This window comes from Sphaeramia orbicularis, chromosome 8 (genome assembly GCF_902148855.1).
Source record: "Sphaeramia orbicularis chromosome 8, fSphaOr1.1, whole genome shotgun sequence".
Classification (NCBI taxonomy): domain Eukaryota; kingdom Metazoa; phylum Chordata; class Actinopteri; order Kurtiformes; family Apogonidae; genus Sphaeramia; species Sphaeramia orbicularis.
Window position 1 is genome coordinate 11,946,316 of NC_043964.1, and position 27,715 is coordinate 11,974,030.

General features: G+C 34.1%; 1 protein-coding gene across 1 annotated transcript in view; it reads right to left on the reverse strand.

Moving 5' to 3' along the window:
* The window catches only part of gcgra (glucagon receptor a), a 169,266-nt gene extending 145,609 nt beyond the window's left edge, over window positions 1–23,657 (reverse strand). Inside the window, exon 1 of the mRNA XM_030141402.1 lies at window positions 23,375–23,657. The gene's annotated coding sequence lies outside the window, so the exon portion shown is untranslated. The remainder of the gene's footprint in view (window positions 1–23,374) is intronic.
* Between the last annotated feature and the right edge of the window lie 4,058 nt (window positions 23,658–27,715).

Sequence of the window (27,715 nt, forward strand, 5' to 3'; positions counted from 1 at the left end):
TCAAAACAGATAAACCAAATTTAAAAAATGTTTGTTTGTTTTTTGTTTGTTTTCTCTTTCTAATAACAGAATAGAAAGTTACTACCTGACAGAAGTGGAAAAACGAAACAAAAACACCCATTTTTTTTCATTTTTTGAGATCGGATGTTGTCATTTTTAAGGAAAGAGCGCTAATTCCTGGGTCACAAAGATTCTTACGAACAATGGGTTTGTACAAATCTTCCAGTTCGTAGACATTCGTGGAGGGAGCATGTCTACGATGTCCAGATTTCATATGAACTGGAAGATTTGTACAAACCCATCGTTCGTAAGAATTTTTGTGACCCAGGAATTAGCGCTCTTTCCTTGAAAATGACGACATCTGATCTCAAAAAATGAAAAAAAAAAAAAAAAAAAAAAAACAGCCATTTTTGTCCGTCGTTCTACTTCTGTCAGGAAGTAACTTTCTTTTTCATAATTAGAAAGAGAAAACAAACTCAATCCATTTTTAAAATTTGGTTTATCTGTTTTGAGACTGAAAAAGAAAATTGAAATTGACATTCAATGTAATTTTTTTTTATTTTAAAGCGAAAATCAATTCACCACTAGTTGTTCTTTAGTTTCTGAAAAAAAATCCAATTACCAAAATACACTGACCATTATCGTAACTGGTTTACAAATTCACTTAAAAATGGTTTAATATAACTTTATTATACTTTTATTCTATTTTCTGCATAAACAATTCCTGATTCTGTTTAATTTTACTTCCCCAACTCTTTGCTGTCTACGAGTCTGAAAAAAGAAGCTTGTATCAAATATTCAATATATTTTAACTCATGAGTCTAAGTATCATGTTCATATAATAATAGATCAGAATTAAAAAAAAAAAAAAAAAAAAAAAAGAATAAGGCATTGAGTTTAAGCAAAAACAAAAAAAATCCTCTGCATCCTTATTCAGATCCATATGAACTCATTCTATTGCCAGTTCAGTAAGTAGTCTTTCATTTTATACAGTGAATATATTAAACTTTCTGCTACTTAAATTTTCCAACAGCCTCGTACAAACTTGGCAGCTCTAATCCCCAAACTATTCACTGTGGGAACCGTAAGCGAAGACAGGAAGGATGCAGCTGAAGTGTTTCGAGGCCTGGCTGATTGTCAGCTGGAATGCACTGGATGTTCGTGCTGAGAAGCTGAAATAGCGAGAACTAAGACGATAATGATGCATTAAGTTCCACAGAGCTTTACATCTACAGCGCCATGCTTTATCGACCATGTTCGAATGAATTTCATATGTTCAGATGTTTTGAAGTGGAAGAAAAGAGGGACGTGATGTTTATAACTAGGACAACACAGATCTCATTTAACCCATACAGACCCAGTGCTACTTTTGTGTCAGTTCACATATGGATTTTTCCTTCTATAAAACCTTTTATCACCATTTATTATATTATCCTTTGTATTTTTGCACTTTTTTAGTGAAAATCTGGTATTTTTTTATATTGAATTTACACATTATATACTTTAACCATCATTCTGATATTACATTTGAGGGTTATTATATCAAAAACAGAGAAAACTCAAGAAAAAGTGACTTTTCCGGTGAAATATATCCATGTGATGTTTTTAACTAAGACAACGAAGATCTCATTTAACCCATACACACCCAGTGCTACTTTTGTGTCAGTTCACATATGTATATTTCTTTCTATTTAACCTTTTATCACCATTTTATATTATTTTCCTCTGTATTTTTGCACATTTTTTGCTAAAAATCAGGTAATTTTCTGTATTTAATTAACAGATCATGTACTGTAACCAACATTCTGATATTACATTTGAGGGTTATTATATCAAAAACAGAGAAAACTCAAGAAAAAGTGACTTTTCTGGTAAAATATATCCATGTCATAGTTTATAAAGAGGACAACACAGATCTCATTTAACCCATACAGACCCAGTGCTACTTTTGTGTCAGTTCAGATATGTGTTTTTCTTTCTATTTAACCTTTCATCACCATTTATTATATTATCATTTGCATTTTTGCACTTTTTTGCTAAAAATCTGGTATTTTTCTATATCTAATTAACAGATCAAGTACTTTAATGATCATTCTGATATCAAATTTGAGGATTATTATATCAAAAAAACAGAAAATTCATGAAAAAGTCACTTTTCCGTAAAATATATCCATGTGATGTTTTATAACTAGGACAACACAGATCTCATTTAACCCATACACACCCAGTGCAACTTTGTGTCAGTTCACATATGTATTTTTCACCTTTTTGATTTTCACCTTTCTCATTTTATCACCATTTATATATTATTTTACTCTGTATTTTTGTACTTTTCTAGTGAAAATCTGGTATTTTTCTATATTTAATTAACAGATCATGTACTGTAATCATCATTCTGATATTACCTTTGAGGGTTATTATATCAAAAACCGAGAAAACTCAAGAAAAAGTGACTTTTCCAGCAAAATATATCCATGTGATGTTTAAACAGAGATTTCATTTAACCCATACAGACCCAGTGCTTCTTTTGTGTCAGTTCACATATGTATTGTCTTTCTATTTAACCTTTTATCACCATTTGTATTTTGTCTTTGTATTTTTGCACATTTTGAGTGAAAATCTCTGATTTTTGTTTATACTTTAATGCTTTAATTATCATTCTGATATTACATTTGAGAGTTATTATATCAAAAACAGAGAAAACTCAAGAAAAAGGGAATTTTCCAGTAAAATACATCATTAACTGAACATAAAAACAAACATCTCCAGCCACCGACATTTATCAAACTCTGTGGGTTTTACTGGTGAATCAATGTTGTAGAAGATGATGGTTTCCACGGTAACTACGGAGCCTCTGAACGTCTAAATGGGTCATATTTGATGACCATAAAAAGATGAAAAACTGTATTTTACACCAATTATTTGCATTTATTGATAGAATAAGTGGATCCACAGGTATTAAACAGTTTAGATCAGTAGATGGTTTGAGTCAACAGTGGCTGTTTGGATCCTCATGGGTTAAAAATATTACGCTGATGACAGAAAAAGTTCCGTTAATGTAGAAACAGCTGAAACACTATTAGAGGACGTAACATAAGGTCTGATTCACGCCAGATGAAGTAATCCTGCCGTTTCCACTGAAACATCAAAACATGGCCTGGATTCGTTCATGAGGGCAGGACGGTAAAGGTGTTGGCAGGCACGCAGGGTAGAGTAAGTGATGAAATGTGCCATGCTTTATTTCTGAGCCTGGTTCTGAGTGAGAACATGAAGAAAGGCAGCAGAGAGCAGACAGAGGGATGAATGGTAAATGAGCTGCAGAAAATGCATCAAGTGTGAACAAATACGCCAAGAAATAGGAACACAATCTGTTCACGCACTGTGAAATAGAAGGAAACTGAGCACGCAACAGCAAGAAGAAACAACAACTAACGTGAAGGAATGCTCAGATGTTAGTGTGGATTTGTCCTTAGCTCAACTGAAACTCCCAATGTCTAGGAAAGTGTAAAGCAGGCATGTCAAACTCATTTTCTTCTAGATTCCACACTCAGCTCAATTTGATCTCAAGTGGGCCAGACCAGTAAAATAATAGCATAATAACCTATAAACAACACTGTAAAAAAAAAAATAAAAAAAAAAATAAAAAAAACGGCTGAATAGCAAAAATCTGAACACCACACAAGAGTTAATTCACTGATTACACTGGTCAACAACAAATTTATTAAGTTTTTTGAGCTGATTTAGGATAATATTGGTGTGCTGAATCCAAAAATCACATTAATTTTGCTCAATCAGGTCAACTTTCTGAACTATGCTACATATTGGCTTTTTAACATTTTTGCTTACATTTATGGGCATTTTCACATCATATGATACAAAATTCTTTCATATTTCTTGCAATAAATGAGTTCTGAAGATTTTGCTTTTGCCAATTTATGATTAATGTTTTTTTAATATTACAGGCGAATGAAATGGCTTCGACTAGAAGATCTTGCAAAATAAGCCTGACTATTCTGCTACATCTGCGGTGAATACACATTGTACCTACAGGAATCAAGTGATCAAATGATTTTTTTTCTCTTAAAACCTATTTTGGGTGAGAACTATATAAAAAAATCAACTGATAAAGTCACAAAATGTAATCAATTTTGTGAGAAGATGAAATTTTTCAAAATCAAATTAGCAAAAACCTGACCTGATTGAAAAAAACAGATGTCATTTTTGGATTTAGCGGTGCAAAATGGTCCTAATTCAGCTGAAAAAACCTAGAAAACTTGCAAAAAACATTTTTTTGTAACCCAGTGTTATGTAGATGTTCATAAAAGCTGAGATTAAAGTTGAGGGTTATTATATCAAAAACAGAGAAAACTGAAGAAAAAGTGACTTTCTCAGCAAATAAAGCATTCACTGAACATAAAAACAAGTGTCTCCATCCACTGTCACTGATCCAACTCCATGGGTTTTACTGGTGAATCAGTGTTGTAGAAGATGACGGTGTTTCCACGGTAACTATGGAGCCTCTGAACGTCCAAATGTGATGACCATGAAAAAACGACAAACTGCATTTTACACCAATTATTTACATGTATTGATAGAATTAGTGGATTAACAGTTATTTAACTTTTTATATCAGTAAGTGATATTGTTGTCAGTGGATGTTTGGGTCTTTATGGGCTAAAAAAAATGTATCTTTCAGTCACTTCTATACAGAATGTTGGAAAGAATGTTGAAAAAAACTTAAAATACAGAGGATAATATTAGTAAATGGGATAAATCTCTATAACAGATTCTGGGAACAGAGACTGTAATTATTTAAGTCATTCTAACAGATGTAGACGAGCAAATATAATAGAAACAGACCTAAAACATTAATAGATAAAAGAATACCAGTGTTTTAGTCTGTGTGTTAAAATAGCTGCCCATCCAACTTGCATACACTGTATAAAAAAAAAAAAAAAACTGTAAAAACCGTATTATTCTGGCAGCAGGGGTGCCAAAAAAATACTGTAAAATAACAGAAATAACCATCTCATAAAAATACAATAATTTTCCATAATTAAAATAGTTTGTTGCCATAACTTTACATGAGATTTTGCATGTTTTTTTTTTTGTTTTGTTTTTTTTACTTTTTGATGTTTAATAAAGAATATTTACATGTATTAAAACAATCACATTACGTATAAATACATAGAAATCATTTTCATTGAGACTAAGTTGTACAATCCACTGATTAAACCTGTATTTGGACAGTTTATCAGTGCTTATACATGTTATACATTCACAAAAATGCATTTATTCAACATTTTTGTTGTGAAACCTCCCATAATTACACAAGATATTTGTCAATTAACAAACAAGTCTTGTTAAACTTACAGAACAAATACTTCTTTTACGGTTGTCAGTAATTTTATCTCGTTTTATTATTTTTTCACAGTATTGAACTTTAAATTAACAGTTAAATCTCATAAATAGAAAAGAAATATTTGTGAAATTACAACACATTTGCAAATGTATTTTAACTGTATTTTTCTGTGGGAAAAAAAAATCTTTTAAAAAAAAAAAAAAAAGGAAATTTTTTGGTTATTCACAGTTACAGTTTTTTCGTCTTATTTTACATTTGACATGTAAAATCACAGTCTATTTTTTTTCATTTCATGGATAATTTAAAAAAGTGTTCCATAAAGAAATAGCTCTATATACCACATATTAGTCTGTATGTGGTTCCTTAACTAAACAAGTTCGACATCTTTGACTGTTAATATCTTCATTGTCATTTTTCCACTTTATAATTCATCCTGTGGGCTGGAGTGGACCCTTTAGATCAGGGCTCTCAAACTCATTTTCTTTCAGGGGCCACATTCAGCCTGATTTGATCTCCAGTGGACCAGACCAGTAAAATAATAACATAATGACCTATAAATAATGTCAACTCCAAATTTTTGTGTCTTTTTCATGCAAAAAAAAAAAAACCCATTAAATTATGAAAATACTTACTTTTATAAACTATCCAAACAAAAAAGATGTGATTAACCTGAAAAAATGCAATTTCTTAAGTAAAATAAGTGCAATTTTAACAATATTATGCCTCAACTTATCATTTCTACATTTGCGTTGTGGATCAGATCTACAAAGACACTAAACACTGAGGAACAGGCAGGAAATAGTTAAAATTGTGCTTAACTTTCTTTAGGCATTTCAGGTTGTTCATATTGTTCAGGTTATTCACATTTTATTGTTACAGGATAGTTTGTAAATGTAAATATTTCATAATTTAATGTTATTTTTTGCACTAAAACAAAACCAAAATTTGAAGTTGTCATTATTTATAGACATAATGTAAAAAAATTTTTCACATCAAACAGAGAAGAAAATATGGTGTTATTATTTTTTGAAGGTTATTATGCTGATATTATTTTACTGTAGATCATATTGGTCTGAATGTGGAACCTGAATTAAAATAAGTGAATAAACCTGAACTCTTAACTAAAATTAAAAAAACAGCCTTGACTGTGGAATTTTTTCACTTTTTCATCCTACGGGCCGCATTGGAACCTTTGACCCCCGAGCCGCATGTTTGAGACCCCTGCTTTAGAGGGTCAGCGTTGGGCCACAGGCCGCATGTTGGACCCCCCTGGTGCAAACGCTCTGTACATGCTTCATTCTATTAACTGATGCTGCAGCGACTGTACCTGAAAAAGCCAATTATTTTCAAAGACATTTCATTAAAGGAGTTCATTCCACCACTGCAACACTTCCACGTAACCATGGAACGGTTTCATGTACTCCTCTGTTTAAGTCTGCACGTGAACGACAATATCACCCATGAAATTATAGCTCACAGTAACACAGCAGTCAATGTCTATTGAATAAAGAATAGATGTTTCCTGCCGCTAACAGGAAGGGATTGGTTCTGATCCTTCCCTTTCCAATGTTCGCATAAATCCTGTACATATATGCACATATTCAGTCTGTGTGTGACTGACAGAATGAATGCAGTTGTGTTTTGTGTATCACACCGGTGTTAAATTGTTTTGCACACATGCGGAGCGCTTGGCTGTTAAATACTATTCATTTTCTTAGTGGCTGTTTCCTCTAAGTGACGTTTCCTCTCATTGGTCCTTTTCCTTATTTCAAAAATAAAAATAACCTTAGAAATAAGTCAAGGTAAGCAACGGTTGTTTACGTGTTACTGTTTAATCAGAGGATTCTTGGGGGGTTTTTTGTTTTTGTTTTAGTTTTTTTTTAAATATCTTTTTATTTCACACAAGAGAATCCTCCAGATACAGTACAAACATAGTCATACTGGGTCTCATTTCTTACAGTTCTCCTTTGTGCATTCTTCCCACCTCCCATCCCTAAAGAAATAAATCAACTAAACACACTCAAAAGTAACAGACCAAAATATACATGTCTAAAAAATAATAATAATAATAATAATAATAATAATATATATATATATATATTATATATATATATCTATATATATATATATATTTTTTTTTTTTTTTTTTTTTTTTTTTTTAAAGGAAAAATTACTTCTTCTTTTGGAAATTGCCTGAACTTTGCTTCACTTTGATAATGATGATGGCATTTTTCCTGTTTCTTTTTGTTTTGTTTTTTTGCATCGATGTCTACATGGCAAGCAGTTTAACATGTAAAACCAGATTCTTATCTACAGTAACATCTGATTTATCCTTAAAAAAGCATTTTTCTTCTCTGGAGTACAATCTGACTTGTTAAAAAACTAATTAAAGATACAGTAACTTTCTTACTAGTAGACATTGAAATTTTTTTAGGCATTTTATTTAAAGTATCTGACATTAAGCCATTTTTTTTTTTAACATCTGAAAGAAGAAATACTACATATAGCTCCTTTAACCTATAAAGACCCAGTGCTGCTTTGGTGGCCCTTCCCAAATAATTGTTTTTTTTTTTTCTCTGTTTAACCGTTCTTAAAGAATTTACCACCATTTATCATAATATTATCTGCTCTATTTTGCATTTTTTTCAGTAAAAATCCAATATTTCTTCTATTACATTTAGATCAGGTATGTTAATCATCATGCTGTGATTACATTGAGAAAACTTCAGGAAAAAGTGACTTTTTCAGTAGAATTCATCATGAACTGAACTAAACCAAGCATCTCCATCCACTGTCATTGATCCAACTCCATGGGTTTTACTGGTGAATCAATGCCGTAGAAGATGACGGTGTTTCCACGGTAATTACAGAGCCTCTGAACATCCAAATGAGTCATATCTGATGACCATGAAAGATGAAAACCTGTATTTTACACCAATTATTGACATGTTTTAATATGATTAATGGATCAGAAGTTATTAAACATTTTACATCAGTAAATTCTTTTGGTGAATGTTTGGGTCTTTATGGGTTAACACCTCGTTTTTAGATTAGATTAGATTAGATTAGATTAGATTAGATTAGATTAGATTAGATTAGACATAAATGAATACAAGGAATTATTTGCAAGTAGATTAGATTATTTATAGGTAGATGTCATCTCTCTAGTAAATTATCAAAATAAGAAATATGTAAAATGTAAGAAAAGTGAAAATTAAAAAAAAAAAAAGGAACTCTATATCCATATAAACTCTATATAAATCAGGGTATAATATCAACTTGTGTGCATTTTGGATATCAAGGGAGACATAAAGTTGCACTTACACATAGGGGTGTTAGAAAATATCAGATCTGCAATATATTGCGATATTTCATTTCACAATACTGTATCAATATTAAAAAGTACAGTATCAATATTTTTAGGTATTTATTCAAATGCAGATATGGCGGAGGTTCATTTTGTTTTTCTTTATTGTTTATATCTTATTTACTATTATTATTTAACACTGTTTTATTCAAAATGGTTATTTGAAGCATCCTAAAAGCACTTTTTACTGTCTGAGAGGCAGATGTTAGTTCCTTGGTTGGGATTGCACAAAATATATTATGATGTTAGTTCTGAACTAATAGAATATGAACATTTGAACAGGAACCTCAACTGTAATGTCTGTAAAATATATTTCAGTTTGAACACAGGAACATTTTGTGATATAGCATTAGATCCTGTTGTGATCAAATAAAAATGTGTTTAGTATTTGTGCAGATTTCTGGTGGAATTCAATTCTTCCAGGAAATATCATTTAAGAAAAAGAAACAAACAAAAAATTGTGTTTTTAACAGTATCATGATATATTGTGATATACTGTATCGTGATCCTAGTAGGACTGGGTAAAAAAATCAATTTAATTCATCTTAGATCGATCTCATTTTAATTTTGCGAAATCGATTAATAGTGGATGAGATCGATTTTTCAGAGCAGGACCAGGAGTACGCGGAACCATGGGCGGCTCCGTCTTGCGAACCCCTGGGGAAGACTTGGTCTCACTCACGACGGCTCTGATGCAGAAAAGAGGCGGAGGAAGGGTGAGGAAAAGCCCTCCTCCCCCTCCACCCGGCCTCAAACTCGAACCCGCAGTGTGAATGAAGTGGCCACCCGGCAAGTTGTGGAACCCGGTCGTTCTTGGAATAATAACTTGGATCCATACTATCACCTATGGCTGAGTATGGAGTTAGAGGAAAGGAAAGCGACAAAGTCCGACCACTATGCTCCCCCCCCTCCGCGCCCCGACCAACATTCACGGAGCGCGCATACCCCCCAGCCCCGCTCCACTCCAACCAACAATCACGGAGCGCCCCCCCACCCCAGTGAGTAGAAGCCTCCAGCCATAAAACAGAATAAAGGTGACGAAGAAGTCCGTTCTGAGCCACTGTACAAACATGGCAATGTTTGTGTCCCGTTCATTTTTCAGAGCACATTCAGCTACTTCCTGCTGAAACGTCAGATTTATTTCCTTTCTAATATCAATACTGACACCAGTATTGATGTGTTGCATGACTGCGGTACTCAAATAATCAGGTTACAACTCAAAATTGTACTTTGGTATCACTAAATTACTCTGAATCAGTCAGTTAATACTGAATCGAATCGATATTAAATCGAATCGAATCAAATCGTGATTAATCGATTCAGAACCTTATGAATCGAAATCGAATCGATTATGGGGCGGCTGTGGACTCCAGGGCTGTGGCGCCTTCTCTCACTGGGGTCCGCTTCTTTCTGGTGGGTGGGGGTCCCAGTTGGCCCTCTCCCACTAGTTGGGATACGGGGCTGTGTTGCTGGTGCCTGGTCACCGGGGTCGGCGGCTGCCTCCTGGTGCGGATGGCTCCCTGAGACAGCGCCTCCTAAATTGATCTTTTACTTTTACTTGTACATTTTTGTTCTGGTCTACCTGTGCTCAGTCAGTCTTCTTAAGTATGTGTGAGCTTGTGGGTTTGCATGTATATATGTGTGGTGTGTGTGTGTGTGTGTGTGTGTGTGTGTGTGTGTGTGTGTGTGGTGGGTGTGTGTGGTGTGGGTGGTACTGATTTTTAAACTGATATCTAAAGCACTTATGAAAAGTGCTATATAAATAAAGATTATTATTATTATTATTATTATTGTAGCGAGCTACACTGATTGGTTTATGCCGAGTCATGTGACTCATGTGGTTTGCAGTGTTACTGTGTTATGTGATGGTGTGCTACATTACATGTTGAAATTATGCGTTAAAAGTTAGTTCATGTTTTGTGTTGCACAGTTATGGGACTTATGTTGTGCCTGGGGGGGAGAGCAGCTGAGTTGAGTGTGTGGAGGCAATGTTTAGTTTTGACACCATGACTGAAAGGTCTGTGCTGTGGCAATAGGGTATGTGCTGTATTACACATGTGTTGTTGTTAAAACAAAAAGTGAATAAAACTGCCTTCTCGTAGTCGTGCAGTGTATTGGGGCCCGAGAAGTACAAACCAAGCTCCCTCTCCTGTGACTTAGTCCTACCTGAACGTCACATTATTTTATTATTATTATTATTTATATTATTATTATGGAAATTGGCCATGACACCCAGCCCTAGATCCTAGTATTGGGATTAGTATCGTATCGCCAGATTCTTGCCAGTACACACCCCTGCTTACACACAGGAGTTCGTACTTGATTGCATAACGACTGTTTTTGATGACTTTTGATGGTCTAATAATTTTTTCCACGAGTCTCCATCCCAGTCTTTCTATTAAATGTTAAAGCGTCTCCCCATTATGTCTGCCCCTGTGCGTACACACATACAAGGTGTTATGATTTGTGTGGTGCGTAAGGCTAAGTGGAGCCCAGAGGCGATACCACCATAGACCCTTTTCAGCGCTCTGTTACAATCCACAGTGACAGCTCTTTGTAGTGGAGGCTATTCTTAGCCCTGCTGGGTCCATTATGGGGATCTATTTGAACCAGAGCCTGAAGAGTGGCTAACATCTACAGTCACCTGACGGACGCTGACGGACACCCCCCACCACCACCACCCCCTCCTCACACCTTTCCTCCACACCAACACCAGTTTCCAATGATCCACTCTGCCTCCTTCACTTGTTCAGCCCATCTGTCTCTTCCTCTCAGACTCTATATAAAACTATCTCTTATGTCTGAGTTCAAAGAGAAGGTAAAACAGCCCGGCTTTATCTGTCGCTCACTGCTTTGCTTTCATTCCGTTCAATGACTCACACTCAGGAAACCACGTAAGTCACAGATATGCAAGTCTGTCCTCTGTCAACCCTTCAAAGCGTTACGTGTCCTTCCAGCGACCTCCCTTTAACCTCGTCAATTAAGTCACACACTATATCATAATGGACACGACAAAGTGCATTCTTCAGCGTCTGATAAAAAGGTTGTTTTTTTTTTTTTTTTTATCAGAGTTCAATATTAACCATTTAACCCCTGAGACATTATTCCAGGTAAACGTGCTGTTTCAGTGTCATAAAAGCTGCTGTGAGTATGTGTTTGTGTTCCTTTACTTCAGTGGTTTTGTTTTATTGTGTGTTTTAGGTCAAAACAGGTAGAATAACAAAAAAACACATAGAGGAATTAAGTTTGACAGATTTTTGCTAAATAAGGCACTCAGAATGTACATCAGTGAGAGATTATGGATGTTAAACATGAATATGAACAAATATTTGAATTTTGATCCAGGTATTTTTTTTTTTGGCTCTTTTTTGTTAAATCAGTCCAGCTGCTTTTTGGCACCTGGTTGAACAACAAAAAGCAAACTCAGTAAAACACAGTAAAAAAAATTAAGGAAAATCACAAAAACACTGCAAACAACAGTAAATTAAAAAACAAAACAAAACAAAACAAGGAAAACGGTTAAAATAAAAACAATCCAAATCATTTATTTTTATTTTCATAGTGAGTCGGTCTCACTCACTGCTCTGTGTTTTACCCCATTCCACAGGCAGCGGGGGGTGTACTGAGCATGCTCAGATGTCTATGGAATAACAAGGTCTTTTCTATCAGCACATTTTGAAATGTTTCCTATTGAGTAAACGGTTGAATTTTTATGAATATTCAAATAACTCATGCATTCAGAACGCTCACCACAGACACGTCAGGGGTTAAAAGGTTAACCTGGAAATGACAAAAGGCTGATTGTATATTTTTAAATGCAGACAAAACAGTCCATTTTTTTGCCATGTTGTATCTTTATACCAGCTGTCTTGAACATGAACTGTGAACTGGAACACACTCAACAACAACAAATACTTTGCCCCCCATTCTACAGGCGGTGGGGGTGCACTGAGCATGCTCTGATGTCTATGGAAAGAACAAGGTCTATTCTATCACCACATTTTGAAATGTTTTCTATTGAGTAAACGGTTTAATTTTTATGAATATTTAAAATAATTTGCACAATCAGAACACTCACCACAGACACGTCAGGGGTTAAAGGCTTAACTGAAATAAATGTAGCTCCATTTGATTGTTGGTTTTGGAATGTACGTCTGTAAGAGATTTAGGATGTTGACTATGAACTGTGAACTGGAACACACTGAAAAACAAGTATTTAAATTCAGGTCCGGTAGTTTTTGTTTTGGGGCTCTGTGTTTCTGCTTTTTGACACCTGGTTGAACTCCGAAAAGCAGTTACATGGTCAAAACTCTGTAAAAACACAGTAAAATAAATAAAAGGAAAATCACAAAAACACTGCAAACAACAGTAAATTTAAAAAAAAAAAAAAAAAAAAAAAGGAAAATGGTGTAAATCAAAACATCCAAATCATCTATTTTATTTTTGTAGTGAGTTGCTCTCACTCGCTCTGTGTTTTACCCCCATTACACAGGCAGCGGGGGGTCCATGCTCAGATGTCTATGGAAAGACCCAGGTCTATTCTATCAGCAAATTTTTAAATTTCATGAAATCAAGTTGTATGTGAAGCCAATGTATTGCATTTGGTGTGCTACACGTATGCATTTTCATCATTTCATGTGTTATTTAACATCATTTGATGGTGTGTCAATTAGCTGGCCGCTAATCGCTAACCCTAAACCAGTGGTTCCCAACCTTTTTTGGCTTGTGGCCCCATTTTAACATTACACATTTCTGGTGACCCCAGACATTATTTTTGCTCAAATTAATTTGTTTTTGATCATGTAATAGTTTGCTGTACTATGTTGCAAATAAACATGAATTTTAGATGACATTTAGGCTAAACACCGTAATGTATATTAATATGGACGGAGGCAGTAAAGCCAGGTGTAGATTACTGCACAAAGAGAGAATTTTATTTTCCTTGGTCAGGATATGTACAGTCAGTCCAGCTTGGATTTACAAGACTGACAAATAATACTGAACAAACAAGAACTCAAACTATGAATTATGAAAGAGCTGCAGCATCTGAAACTGACCACAATGAACATTTGACAGATAAACAGAACCAGAGTGCTTCAGTTTCAGACTCACAGTTTGTCATGTCTTTTATGGATTGGGATTGTCTCTGTCAACTCACCATATATATTTTTATTGGTAAGTTGTTTTTATTTTATTTTTATTTTTATCAATTACTAGAAATTTCAGGCAACCCCATTTCAATTCCAGGCGACCCCACGTGGGGTCCCGACCTCAAGGTTGAAAAACACTGCCCTAAACACTAATCGCGCTAGCCGCTAATCGTGCTAATTGCTAACCCCAACATAACACTAACCCTTACCGCTAATCACGCTAATAGCGTGCTATTTTACGTGGCATAAATATACTGAAACTTTAAAAACGTACACGCCAATTAAAAGTGTTGTGTTATCTGTATGCAATTCACGATATCACATTGCTTATTGAACTAACGTTTGAATTATTCTGAATATTTCAAATAAATCACACATTCAGAGCGCTCATCGCAGACACTTCAGAGACTGTCTTTCAAGAAAACACCAACATCAAAAAGGTCAAAGTAATTCAAGCATCAAACAGCGACAGCATCAACTGTGAACATGACACGAGCTGCACACTTCAACCCAGCTGACGCGTCTTCTATGATATTTCCTGTCTGATTTCCTCTTAAGTCCATGTCTTCTACCACAGTTAACCGCAGACTGCTGACTGTTTACAAAATCCATCTCTGCAAGTTACAGATCAGAAATGTACAGTATGAGCGAATGTTTGCAAACACAGGAGTTCACCGTTTGACCTGGATCTGCACAACCTGAGGTGACTTCCAAACCACAAGCTCATCTGCATCACTGTTACGCTGCAAAAAATGAGTTTCCTGTTGTGTGGGATTCATTTACTCCTCTCAAGATATTTCTTTTAGTGTATTTAACCCTTTCATGCATGAATTACAAGAACCTTAATCAAGATTTTTTTTTTTTTTTTTTTTTTTTGAGTGATTTTATTCCTCTTTAGACATAAAAAAAAAAAAAAAAACAATGTGACAATTTTTTTTTTGATTAAGCTATTTTTCATGGAGTTGCAAAAATGTCCACTCAGCTAGACACCATGCATTTCATTTTTGAAGCAAAGAAACATGTATTTACTGATATACTACATTAAAACTATGAAATAAAAACATTCTAATGCTGCTAATCTGATGTTTTCTCACATTTTAACATACTCTAATACTAATCATTATTCATTTCATGGAGATAATATGCAAAAAAAAACCTGAAAACTTTTTTTGTTAATTACAGTCTAATAACAATAACAACAATAAGAACTGATTTACATTCAGACATGTTAGATCAGGTTTATCAAGAACAGCAAAGTTACAGTAATGTTATTAATTGTAGTGTATGGGATGATGCATAAGCATCCAATATGTTGGCTGATATGAAACTAAAACAACAAAATCCATGAATATACAAGAGAACAGCTGGAGAATAACTGTCCACTGCAGTGACCACTATGCATGAAAGGGTTAATAATAATTTTTGTTTTTTTGCAAACATTACAGAAGAATGTTTTCTGAAAAATAAATCACTCATGAACCAGAGTAATTGTTTTTTTCCTTGTCTCTGTAACCATTAAACCCTTATCTCGGTGACTTATTGCAGAGATAAGGCTTCAGGACTACAAAGCACCAACCGAAACCGCTTTAAAAGGTAACCGCTTATATGAGGATAAGGTTTTTAAGCCCACACAGAAAGCATCATGACTCCTGACCTCACTGTCTGTGATCATACTATGGAATATCCAGCCAAACCAGTCAAACTTTATTTATAAAGTACTTTAAAACAACCACAGTGGACCACAAGACTAAAAGGACAGTGAGTAAAATTAAACAAAGCATTAACCCATAAAAACCCAGTGCTACTTTTGAGATTTTTTCTTTTTTTACATTGAGAAAACTTAAGAAAAAGTGGCTTTTTCAGTAAAATCTATCATTAACTGAAAATAAACCAAACATCTCCATCCACTGTCATTGATCCAACTCCATGGGTTTTACTGTTGAATCAATGTTTCAACTTTTTCTTCATTTTCTTCATTTTCTTTTCTCCATGTAATTTATGATTTTGTTATTTTTCTTTGTCACTTTTGTTCATTTGGTTAGTTTTATTTATTGTTTTATTTTATTCATTACTTCGTTTTTGTTCATTTTGTTGCCTATTTTTTCCCACCTTATTGATTGTTTTGTAGGTTTTTTCACTTAATTTTGTTCATTTTATCCACTGTCATTGATCCAACTCCATGGGTTTTACTGCTGAATCGATGTTTTAATTTTTTTATTAATTTTCTTCATTTTCTTTTCTCTGTGTAATTTATGACTTTGTTCTTTTTCTTGGTCACTTTGGTTCATTTGGTTAATTTTATTTACTGTTTTATTTTATTCATTTCTTTGACTGTTTTTGTTCATTTTGTTGCCAATTTTAGTTCATATTATTGATTATTTTGTAGTTTTTTTCATTTATTTTGTTCATTTTATCCACTGTCATTGATCTACCTTGATTGGTTTTACTGGTGAATCAATGTTGTAGAAGATGACGGCATTTCCATGGTAACTACGGAGCCTCTGAACGTCCAAATGGGTCATATGTGGTGACCATGAAAAGATGACAAACTGTATTTTACACCAACTATTTACATGTTTTGTTAGGACTAGCAGCATTGTACCCGTGGTGCCATTGTACGATAGCGCCCTCCCGTGGTGCAACACCGGCATTGTGCCCATACGCCCTCCCGTGCTGCAACATCGGGACGTCGATCGGACACGTGTCGGACACAGATTGTCCATTATATTAGGATTAATGGATCAGAAATTATTAAATATTTCGCATCAGTAAATTCTTTTGGTGAATCTTTGGGTCTTTATTATTACACCTCTTTTTAGATTAGATTAGATTAGATTAGATTAGATTAGATTAGATTAGATTAGATTAGATTAGATTAGCCAGGACTCCCTTGAAAAAGACGTTCTTAATCTCAATGGGATCCTTTTCCTGGTTAAATAAAGGTTAAAAAAATTAGATTAAATTAGATTACATTACATTACATTGCATTAGATTAGATTACATGACATTGCATTGCATTAGATTAGATTAGATTAGATTAGCAAGGACTCCCTTGAAAAAGTCTCCCTTGAAAAAGAGGTTCTTAATCTCAATGGGATCCTTTTCCTGGTTAAATAAAGGTTAAAAAAATAGATTAGATTACATTACATTACATTGTATTAGATTAGATTGCATTACATTACATTGCGTTAGATTAGATTACATTACATTAGATTACATTACATTGCATTAGATTACATTACATTACATTGCATTAGATTAGATTAGATTAGACGACATTAGATTAGACTGTACGTAAATTAATAAAAGGAATTATTTGCAGGTAGATTACATCTCTCTAGTAAATTAGAAAAAATAAAAATGTAAGAAAAGTCAAATAAGAAAAAGGAAGTCTATATACATATAAACTCTATATAAATAAGGGTAAAATATCACCTTGTGTGCATTTTGGAATTCAAGGGAGACATAAAGTTGCACTTACACACAAAGAAAGGAAAGAATATACACTCATTTGAATATCACTGCATCCTTTTTCACACTGCTTTCAATAAAAACGCTTATTCAGCAGCCCCAATAAAACCACGAAACAGTGGAAAAGCCCTGCTCAGACCAACAGACCTTGGGCTGCAGAGGCGGAGCGGTCTCATATAGCATATACTACTCTCTGGGGGTGAAAAGATCAGACAGCACTTACAGCTTTCAGCGTCGGCCCAAGAGGCCAGATCACAGCCTGAGTCATTTTGCAGGCAAGTTTTTTTTTTTTTTTCAATGCACACTGCACTGCATGCATATGACGATTAAATATTGGTCTATATACGTGGCCTGTTCACAAATGCAACCCTATACCGCAGCATTATATCATCAATATAAATCAGCTGGAACTCAAGACACTGAAAAGTTGGCCACGCTGATTGTAGCATCATCTAGAGAGCGAAATATGAATTTATGCAGCGGAAACCCGCACTAATGTGTCCTCTGCATGCATTGAAGCATCTGTGCTGCCCACTAATGGTTTCAAATTAACAAGTACATACAGAAGACCCTCAACAAGGAACCTGCACGTCTTCTATCGCCACAACAGATGTGTGTGGACGTCATGAATATGTTTGTTTCCTCCGACGTGAGTGTTGTTTAACCCATAAAGACCCAGTGGTAATTTTGCAGCAGATTTTTTTCACTAGATTTAACCTTTCTTAAATCATTTATCACCATTTATTCCTATATTATCCTTTGTGTTTTGCATTTTTTCAGTGAAAATCATGTATTGTCCTATATGGGTGCTTCTGTGAAACTGGGTTCATTTTGGTATCAGCTTTTTAGACCCAATAATAAGAGAAATTTAGACATATTTCCTCCTCAGGATGTACCTAATGATGACCTCAGATAAATTCAAAAAACAGTATACTCTTGCTTTGAGCCATCCCAAAATTAATGAATTTTTAATCAAATATTGGGGCAAAAATTAAGACATGAAAACTATCTAGGTGTCAGCGCATTTGATTTTAAAACATGGTTGTAAATGGTCTTATATACTGCTATAAATAAAGACACTGTGTTACATTTGATGATTCTAGTGGTTTTTCTAATCCAGACATGCAGGTTTATCATGAATCTCAGTCTCATTCCAGGTTTTGTATATAACCCATCGTGTCCACTTGCATTACATACAGAACCTGCCCAGTCAAACGCATTTAAATCATGAATTATTTTGCAACAGCAGTCATTTTTGTGAAACACTCTGCCTTGCATAATTAGTTCGATTCCCAAAAGTACCTGTGAGAGAATAAAAAGATATTCAAAAAAACTGTAGCGCGTAATTTTTGTGTCCTTTGGACCATGTTACATGCGGATTTTTGTATTAAATATAATGTAAAATTATATAAATCTGATCAGTCTTGGCGGAGGTCTGCGCTCTCCGAGTGCTTCTAGTTATGATAGTATTTTACTGGTCTGACCCACTTTAGATGGAACTGAACTAAATTTATTTAAACATCCTTGATTGTTAATATCATCAGTGTAATTTTTGTATTTCACTAATTCATCCTGCGGGCCGGATTGGACTGTTTGGCGGGCCGGTTTTGGCCCCCGGGCCGCATATTTGACACCCCTGCTGTAGAAGATGATGGTGTTTCCATGGTAACTACAGAGCCTCTGAACATCCAAATGGGTCATATCTGATGACCATGAAGAGATGACAAACTGTATTTTACACCAATTATTTAAATGGATTGCTAGAATTAGTGGATCACCAGGTATTAAACAGTTTAGATCAGTAGATGTTGGTCGCTGGTGGCTGTTTGGGTCTTTATGGGTTAAATAACAATCAGTCTATTTATTAGCAGCCATCTGCGCATTGGAATATAAGCTGCACAAGGGATTCCACATCTGTACGTTGTTTCGTCCCAGTTGGTTTGATGAACAATAGAAACATTGTGTGTTCAGCATCAAAGTATACCATACACACAGATGCTCTATGACAGGGGTGTCAAACTCATTTTAGTTCAGGGGCCACATCCTCCCAATATGATCTGAAGTGGGCCGGACCAGCGAATTAATAACATATTAAATAGATAATGCCAACTCCAAACATTTCAATGTGTTTTCTAGTGAAAAAAGTAAAATTACATTATGGAAACGTTTACATCTATAAACTGTCCTTTTAAAAATGTGAATAGCATGAACAACCATGAAAAAAATGAAATTAATTAAGAAAAATAAGTGCAATTTTAACTATATTTTGCCTCTTCTTATCATTTGTAAATGTGCATTACAACTTACAGATCACAATGGATCTGAAAATACACAAAATATTTTATTAACTGGCAGAATATTAGTAAATTGCACTTACTTCTCCTAACACATTTCTAGTTTTTCATATGTTTTGTGAGAGGCTAGTTTGTAAATTTACACATTCTCATTTAATTTCCCTTTTTTACACTAAAACAGAGGAAAAATTGGAATTGCCGTTATTCGTAGGTGTTTTGGTAGTATTTTACTGATCTGACCCATTTGAGACTAAATTAGGGCTTTTTTATGGCCTCAAAAGTAAAACAACTGACTGTTTATCTTGAGTGTAATTTTTGCATTTCACAAATTCATCCCACGGGCCGGATTGGACCCTTTGGCGGGCCGGATTTGGCCCCCGGGCCGCATGTTTGACACCTGTGCTCTATGACATGCAGAAACCTCTATTTGCAAAGTTTATTTAAAGATATTGTCAAAGATCAGTGAGATATTGTGGCACAGGATTGAAACAGTGCTTCCTGGTCTGAGTTATACAGGGAGCACTCGCAGAACTGATAGTTTATAACACTATATAATAGAGATTAATGGTGCTGAGAGGACATTTTCTCAGCTCAGGATAGTTAATATTAGGTTTCTCAATTGGAAAGAGTAGCTCTGATGTAAATAATGCTATATATGCTTGCATCTACTGATACTTTATTCTGTTTCCTACGGTTTCTATCCCCTATAGAGTGTCTTTAAGTACTTGGAAAAGCCCTATACATTTAAAATATACTATTATTAGTAGTAGCAGTTAGGTAGTTTAATGTCTATTCCCACATTTATTAAGTCATTGTTTTGATTGCATTCAGTGATTCAGTGTGTTTAATGCAAGCATCGACCTGTTTTTAATAAGAAGTTCCTGATGTGCATATGCGTTTGGATGATGTCGGTAAATTAACCCATAAAGACCCAAACATCCAATATATAAAACGTTAAATAATAATTAATCCACTAATCCTATCAATACTTGTAAATAATTAGTGTAAAATGCAGTTTGTCATCTTTTCATGGTCATCAGATATGACCCATTTGGATGTTCAGAGACTCCATAGTTACCATGGAAACACTCATCTTTTACAACATTGATTCACCAGTAAAACCAATAGAGTTGGATCAATGACAGTGGATAAAATGAACAAAAATGAATGAAAAAACCTACAAAATAATCAACAATGCGGAAAAAATACGCAACAAAATGAACAAAAACAATCGAAGTAATGAATAAAGTAAAACAGTGAATAAAATTAACCAAATGAACAAAAGTGACTAAGAAAATAACAAAATGATAAATTACATGGGGAAAAGAAATTGAAGAAAATGAATAAAAAGTTTAAACACTGATTCAACAGTAAAACCCATGGAGTTGGATCAATGACAGTGGATAAAATGAACAAAATAAATGAGAAATCCTACAAAATCATCAATAGTTAGTCCGTATTTAATTAGTTAATCCGTAGTTACCATGGAAACACTGTCATCTTCTACAGCATTGATTCACCAGTAAAACCCATGGAGTTGGATCAATGACAGTGGATGGACACACTGGGTTTATGTTCAGTTAATAATATATTTGACTGAAAAAGTGACTTTTTTTTTGACACAATAACCCACAACTTTATTCTGAGCTTTAATGAACATCCACATGATCAGTAAATTAAATTCAAGATTCAAGATACAAAAGTTTATTTGCCATTTGGGCATATACACATAGGAACTCTTGTGTGGTTGTTCAGAGAGTCAGATAAAAGATACAAGAAAACACATAATTCTATTAAAAAACAAAAAAATAAAAAAAATAGCCACGTGCATCTATAAATAAATAAATAAATAAATAATATGCTGAAAAAGTTACTTATTCTTCTGTGTTCTCTGTTTTTGACACAATAACATGTAACTGTAATCTGAGCTTTAACCCTTTCATGCATGAATTATGAGAACTTTAATCAAGATGTTTTTCCCCGAGTGATTTTTATTCCTCTATGGGCTTGAACCCCCCCCTAAAAAAAAAAACGCCATTGAATTTTTTTTATGAACCTATTTTTCATGGAGTTACAAAAATGTCCACTCAGCTGGACACCACGCGTTTAATTTTAGCAACAAAGAAATGTGTATTTACTACATGTATTTACTGATATACTGTGTGAAAACTATGAAACAAAAACATGTTTAATGCTGCTAATCTGATGTTTTCTCATATTTTCTCACATACTCTAATACTAATTATTACTCACTACACAGACATAATTTGCAAAAAAAAAACAAAAACTTTTTGTTTAAAAAAGCAAAAATAAAATCCTTTTAATTCCAGTCTAATAACAATTAGCATTTTTTTACACTCAAACATGTTACTGCAGATTAGGTTTATCTAGAACAAAGTTATAGTAATGGTATGAAATGCAGTGTATGGGATGATGCTTAAGTGTCTACTGTATATGGAACTAAAACAACAAAATCCCTGAATATACAACAGAACACCCTTGAACAGCTGTTCACTGTTTACTGACCACTATGCATGAAAGGGTTAATGAGCATCGACATGATTAGTGAATTAAATATAAAAACATACCTGATTTTATCTGAAAAATGCAAAAAAAAAAAAATATAGAGGATAATACTTAAAAATGGTTAAATACAGAGAAAAAATCATTTGGAAACTGCCAAAAAAAGTAGCACTGGGTCTTTATGGGTTCATCAGATATCTGCTAATCCTTTAAAAACCTGTATCATCTAAAATCTCGTAAGCAAAAAGAAGTGTTTAAAACAACTTTAATTCCAGCTATAAACAGACACTGCTGTATAAATAGGTCAGATAAAAAAGATCTCCTTACAATAACCTGGTATAATTGTCTATTAATTGTTTATAAGTTGCTCATAAATGTTGGATGTTGATGCTGTGTGAGAACTGCACTAATATCAGCACAGGATATGTCTTTTGTTTGTTTGAGGAAATTCATTCTGGTTGTGGACTGTGTTTTGAGTGCTGATCACTTCCACTGTATCACATGTGCACAATAACTACAAGTATGTCATATTAAAACAGCCTAAGGTGACCAAATAAGGGTACTTTTATATAGAGTCAGACCTTTTAACATGGTGTTGTTATTTGGTAAAGCAATCTGTTTGCAATTTCCTAAAATAAATAAATTTTTAAAAAGCTCATAAATAAGTAAAATAGCAGCCTGCAGCCTTTCATTTGTTGCAAAAAATTCAGCTTGTAATGGAAAAAAAAATGCACAAATATGTTACAGGTTGGGAATGAAAGAGTAGTTATGTAAATGTGTGTGTATATATATATATTATATATATATATATATATTATATATATATATATATATATATATATATATATATATATGCAGCATGAATCATATTTACCTTGACACATACTGCATCTAAACTAAAACACAGCTGAGGCTTGGTAAAGACCGGGCATCTGACCAAGTGCAGATTTAAGATAGGATGTGTTTAGGAACAGGAATTCACATGAAAACATTTCCAGAAGCATATGTGCAACAACAAAAGAATCACATGTATGTTATACATCGCTGGCGCAACTCTTTCATATCCTGTGTAAGTCTGTGGAATGGCATTAAGACTAAAACACGTGTCCAATCTGCACTTTTCAAAGGATTATAGGTGGAAAAAGTCAAAGGATAAATTAGTTATTTGTGCAGTGATAGTGTAGAAATGAAAAATAAAAGCAAATACCGGTGACAGTTCCGTTGGTGTGTCCGTGCTGGGCTTCAGTGCTGCTCATCTTCTGAACAGCATCTGGAAAACAGGCTGGTTTGTGTAGTTCCTCTCAGTTCATGTGGCTCCGGTAAATCCAACTTTAACAATGAGAATAAGAAGGGAAAAAAAGAAAAAGAAAAAACTAAACACCGTCCGCTTTGGCTCAGATCTCTTATTCTATGAGCGAATTAGATGGAAAAGAAAAAACTTGTGTTGGTTTGACAGAAGCAGAGTAACGGTATGGCACCGACTCAGTGCACTTCTGGGAACCGGCGGCGGACAGAGCGAGACGCGCAGCGCACACTGCGCTCGCGCTCCTTGTACCCGTGTGACGTAAGAGCACGAGGGGGGAGGGAGGGTGCTGTCAAACCCACGGGTGTGTTGTGCCAAGGTACGGATCCACGTCCAGAATCGTTTCTCCCTGGTCACGGGAGCGTAATGTGTCATCTGCACCTTCCATGGATAGGAAGCCCATTTCTGCCAATTAAAAAAAAAAAAAAAAAAAATAGAAAAAGAAAGAAAGACATATATATATATATATACCCCCATGGTAAGTCAGAATTATGATACATAAAGTCATTATTGACATAAAAAGTCAGACTTATGACATCAAAAAGTCAGAATTATGAGATATAAAGTCATAAATGACATAAAAAGTCAGAATTGTGAGATCAGAGAGTCAGAATTGTGAGACATAAAGTAATTATTGACATAAAAAGTCATAATTATGAGATCAAAAAGTCAGAATTATGAGATATAAAGTCATAAATGACATAAAAAGTCAGAATTATGAGATCAAAAAGTCAGAATTATGATACATAAAGTCATTATTGACATAAAAAAGTTATGATTATGACATCAAAAGTCATAATTATGAGGTAACTCAAAATTATACGATAAAAGTCATAATTATGAGATATAAAGTCATAACTGAGATAAAAAGTCAAAATTATGAGAACATACATGGTACATAGTAGAAATTATGAGATACAAAACTAAAATTATAAGATATCGAAATATGAGGTAAAAAGGCATGAGATAAAAGTCAAAATTACGAGGTCAGAATGAATAATTATGAGATAAAAACTAGAAATATGAGATAAAAATCGTAATTACAAGATATAAATTCATATTGAGATAAACAGTCTTAACTATGAGGTAAGAAATGTATGATGACGAGATGAAAAATCAAAATTATGAAAAAAAAGTCATAGTTATGTAATAATAAAAAGTCGTAAGATAAAAAGTCAAATTATGATATAAAAGTCAAATTATGAGATATGAAGTCATAATTGAGATAAAAAGTCATAATTATGAGGTAAGAATTCATAATTATAAGATAAATAGAAATTAGAGATACGAAAAGTAAAATTATGAGATATCAAATTATGAGGTAAAAAGTTATGAGATAAAAAGTCAAAATTATGAGATATAAAGTCGTAATTGAGATTTTTAAAAAGTTATAATTATGAGATAAAAGTTCAGAATTATGAGATTTAAAAAAATCTAAATAATGAGATAAAAGTCATAATCACGAGATAAAATGTCAAATTATGAGATACAAAGTCATAATTGAGATAAAAAGTCATAACTATGAGGTAAGAAATGCATAATTATGAGATAAAAAGTCAAAACTATGAGATAAAAAGTCAACATTATGAGTTAAAAAGTCAAATTATGAGACATAAAGTCCTAATCATGTGATTAAAAATCTAAATTATGCTCCCCGGTCAGGGGAAATATTCTGAGCGGGATACATACCTTGGCACAACAACTGGACTGTGACCACTGACATCTGATGGAACGAAGCATTGTTTTGTGTTAAAGTCATAAAAACAGACAACAGCTGCTCACTCTTTACGCATTTACGCACACACATCATTCATCCATATACACATACATACATTTATACATTACATTTATACATCTTTTACCTTTGCGTTTCTTAGTTGTGCTGGCAATAAAGAAATAATAATTAACTCAAAGAAAGAAACACATACATAAACAACAGTGAACATATGGTGACAATATATTTATAAAAACACAAGAAATTTGAACAAACATCAAATGTTAAAAGATAAATCGCCCAAACAGATAAATTACATAATGCAAAGGTTTACAGACTCAAAAGAAAAGACTAATAATAATATAATATAATATAATATAATAATAATAATAATATAACTAAAGACCAAAAGTGCCACTGACGACCAAATCCCCCACTGATCTAAACTATTTAATACTTATTGATTCATTAATTCTATCAATGCATGTAAATAATTGGTGTAAAATACAGTTTGTCATCTTTTCATGGTCATCATATGACCCATTTGGACAATTAGAGGTTCTGTAGTTACCATGGAAACACTGCATCTTCTACAGCATTGATTCACCAGTAAAACCCAAAGAGTTGGATTAATGACAGTAAATGGACACACTTGGTTTATGTTCAGTTAATGATAGAGATTTGACCAAAAAAGTCACTTTTTCTTCAGTTTTGTCCGTTTCTGATTAATAACCCTCAATAATCGGAGCTTTAATGAACATCTACATGATCAGTAAATTAAATAATGGAAAATGCCTGATTTTGACTGAAAAAAATGCAAATTACTGAGGACAATATTATAATAAATGCTGATAAATGACTTGAGAAAGGTTGAATATAGAGAACATTCTTTTGGAACTGACACAAAGTAGGACTGGGTCTTTATGGGTTGAAATATAAAGATCTAAGAAAAAATATGATCATATTTTGGGTTTTGTGTATTTTCCTGACAGACTGACATCCCAAACTTCAGTCCAGTTTCATAAATAATTCAGTGGCTGAGTAAACTTTTCCTGCTCCCTTTGGACATCCTTATCTCTGTTGTAACCGTAACCTCAGTTGTCATTTTGTGAAACTATTGTGCATCAAGGCCACTTTGTATTCTGGACTGAACACAGCTGATGTTTCATCAAGAGAGTCCAGGGATAGTTCTTTTTTTACTGCAAATGAGGATTCAATTCTATGCGATCAACACTGCAACGCACTGGAAAACTATTACCTCCCAAAGGAAAACTGATGTTATACCTTAAGGATTTATTATAAAGAAATGCAGAATGTAGCATGTCGGCTTCTTAAATAAAAAGCACAGAAGTGAAAATGAACACTCACTTTCTTAGTATAGTCGTGCAGAGCCATACATTAACACCCTATCTGTGAAATATCCGGGACTCCTACTAACTAACCAGCTCATCCATCACTTCTTTGCAGGGAGCTCGACTGGATATCTCACTGTGAACAATCCCTCAGAGACACTTAAATGGAAAAGAGGTATAAATTGCTGCTGCTGTTGCAAATTTTCCGAACAAAACAGCAGTGTTTCTTCTTGCAAAACACACAGACACACTTTTTAACATGAACTTTGCTCGTAAACAGGGTCAAGGACCTGCTGTGTGTCAACACATCTGCAGGATAGAAGCAACAATCTGCAGGACACCAGTCTGCCCCACATGTGTTATTGTGCATTAAAAACAATGCAAACCTTATTCATACTGTAATACCAGGAAGGTTCTATGAAGCATTAAAGACCCAAACATCCACCAGTGACCAAAGCATCTACTGAGGAAGACATTTACTAACAGCTGATCCACTAATCCTATCAATACATGTCAATAATTGTGTATGCAGTTTGTCATTTTTCATGGTCATCAATATGACCCATTTGGACTTCAGAGGCTCCGTAGTTACCGTGGAAACACCGTCATCTTCTACAACATTGATACACCAGTAAAACCCATGGAGTTGGATCAGTGACAGTGAAAATAGCTAGAAAATAGCTGTCAATCAAACGGGATTCAGCCTTTCGACGATCCTCCAATCAGCATGGGAAGCTCAGCATCCAGCCTGGCCGAGCTCCCACAGCTCCATTCACCCCCAGAGACACCAAGCATCCAGGAGCGGGACAACATGGTGGCATTTATCCAATTACCGTCAGTTTTGAGCAATGAAAAAACTGTTCCACTCAGTCCCATTGAAGTGCATGGACGCTGAGCGTCTACGGACAAATGCACTGAGCAGAGATCGAATGAGAAAACAGAGACATGGGAATGGAGGAGGAAGTGAACACATCAAGTCCGATGGTTTGTGATAAAGCTGATTCTGAACGAAGTCCCTGTGAGATGAATGTGTTTCTATATTATATATATATATATATATATATATATATATATATATATATATATATATATATATATATATATTAATATATATATATAATATATATATATAACCTTATATAAAAGGGGGAAGATGAGACCATTGTGTATTGCACCGAC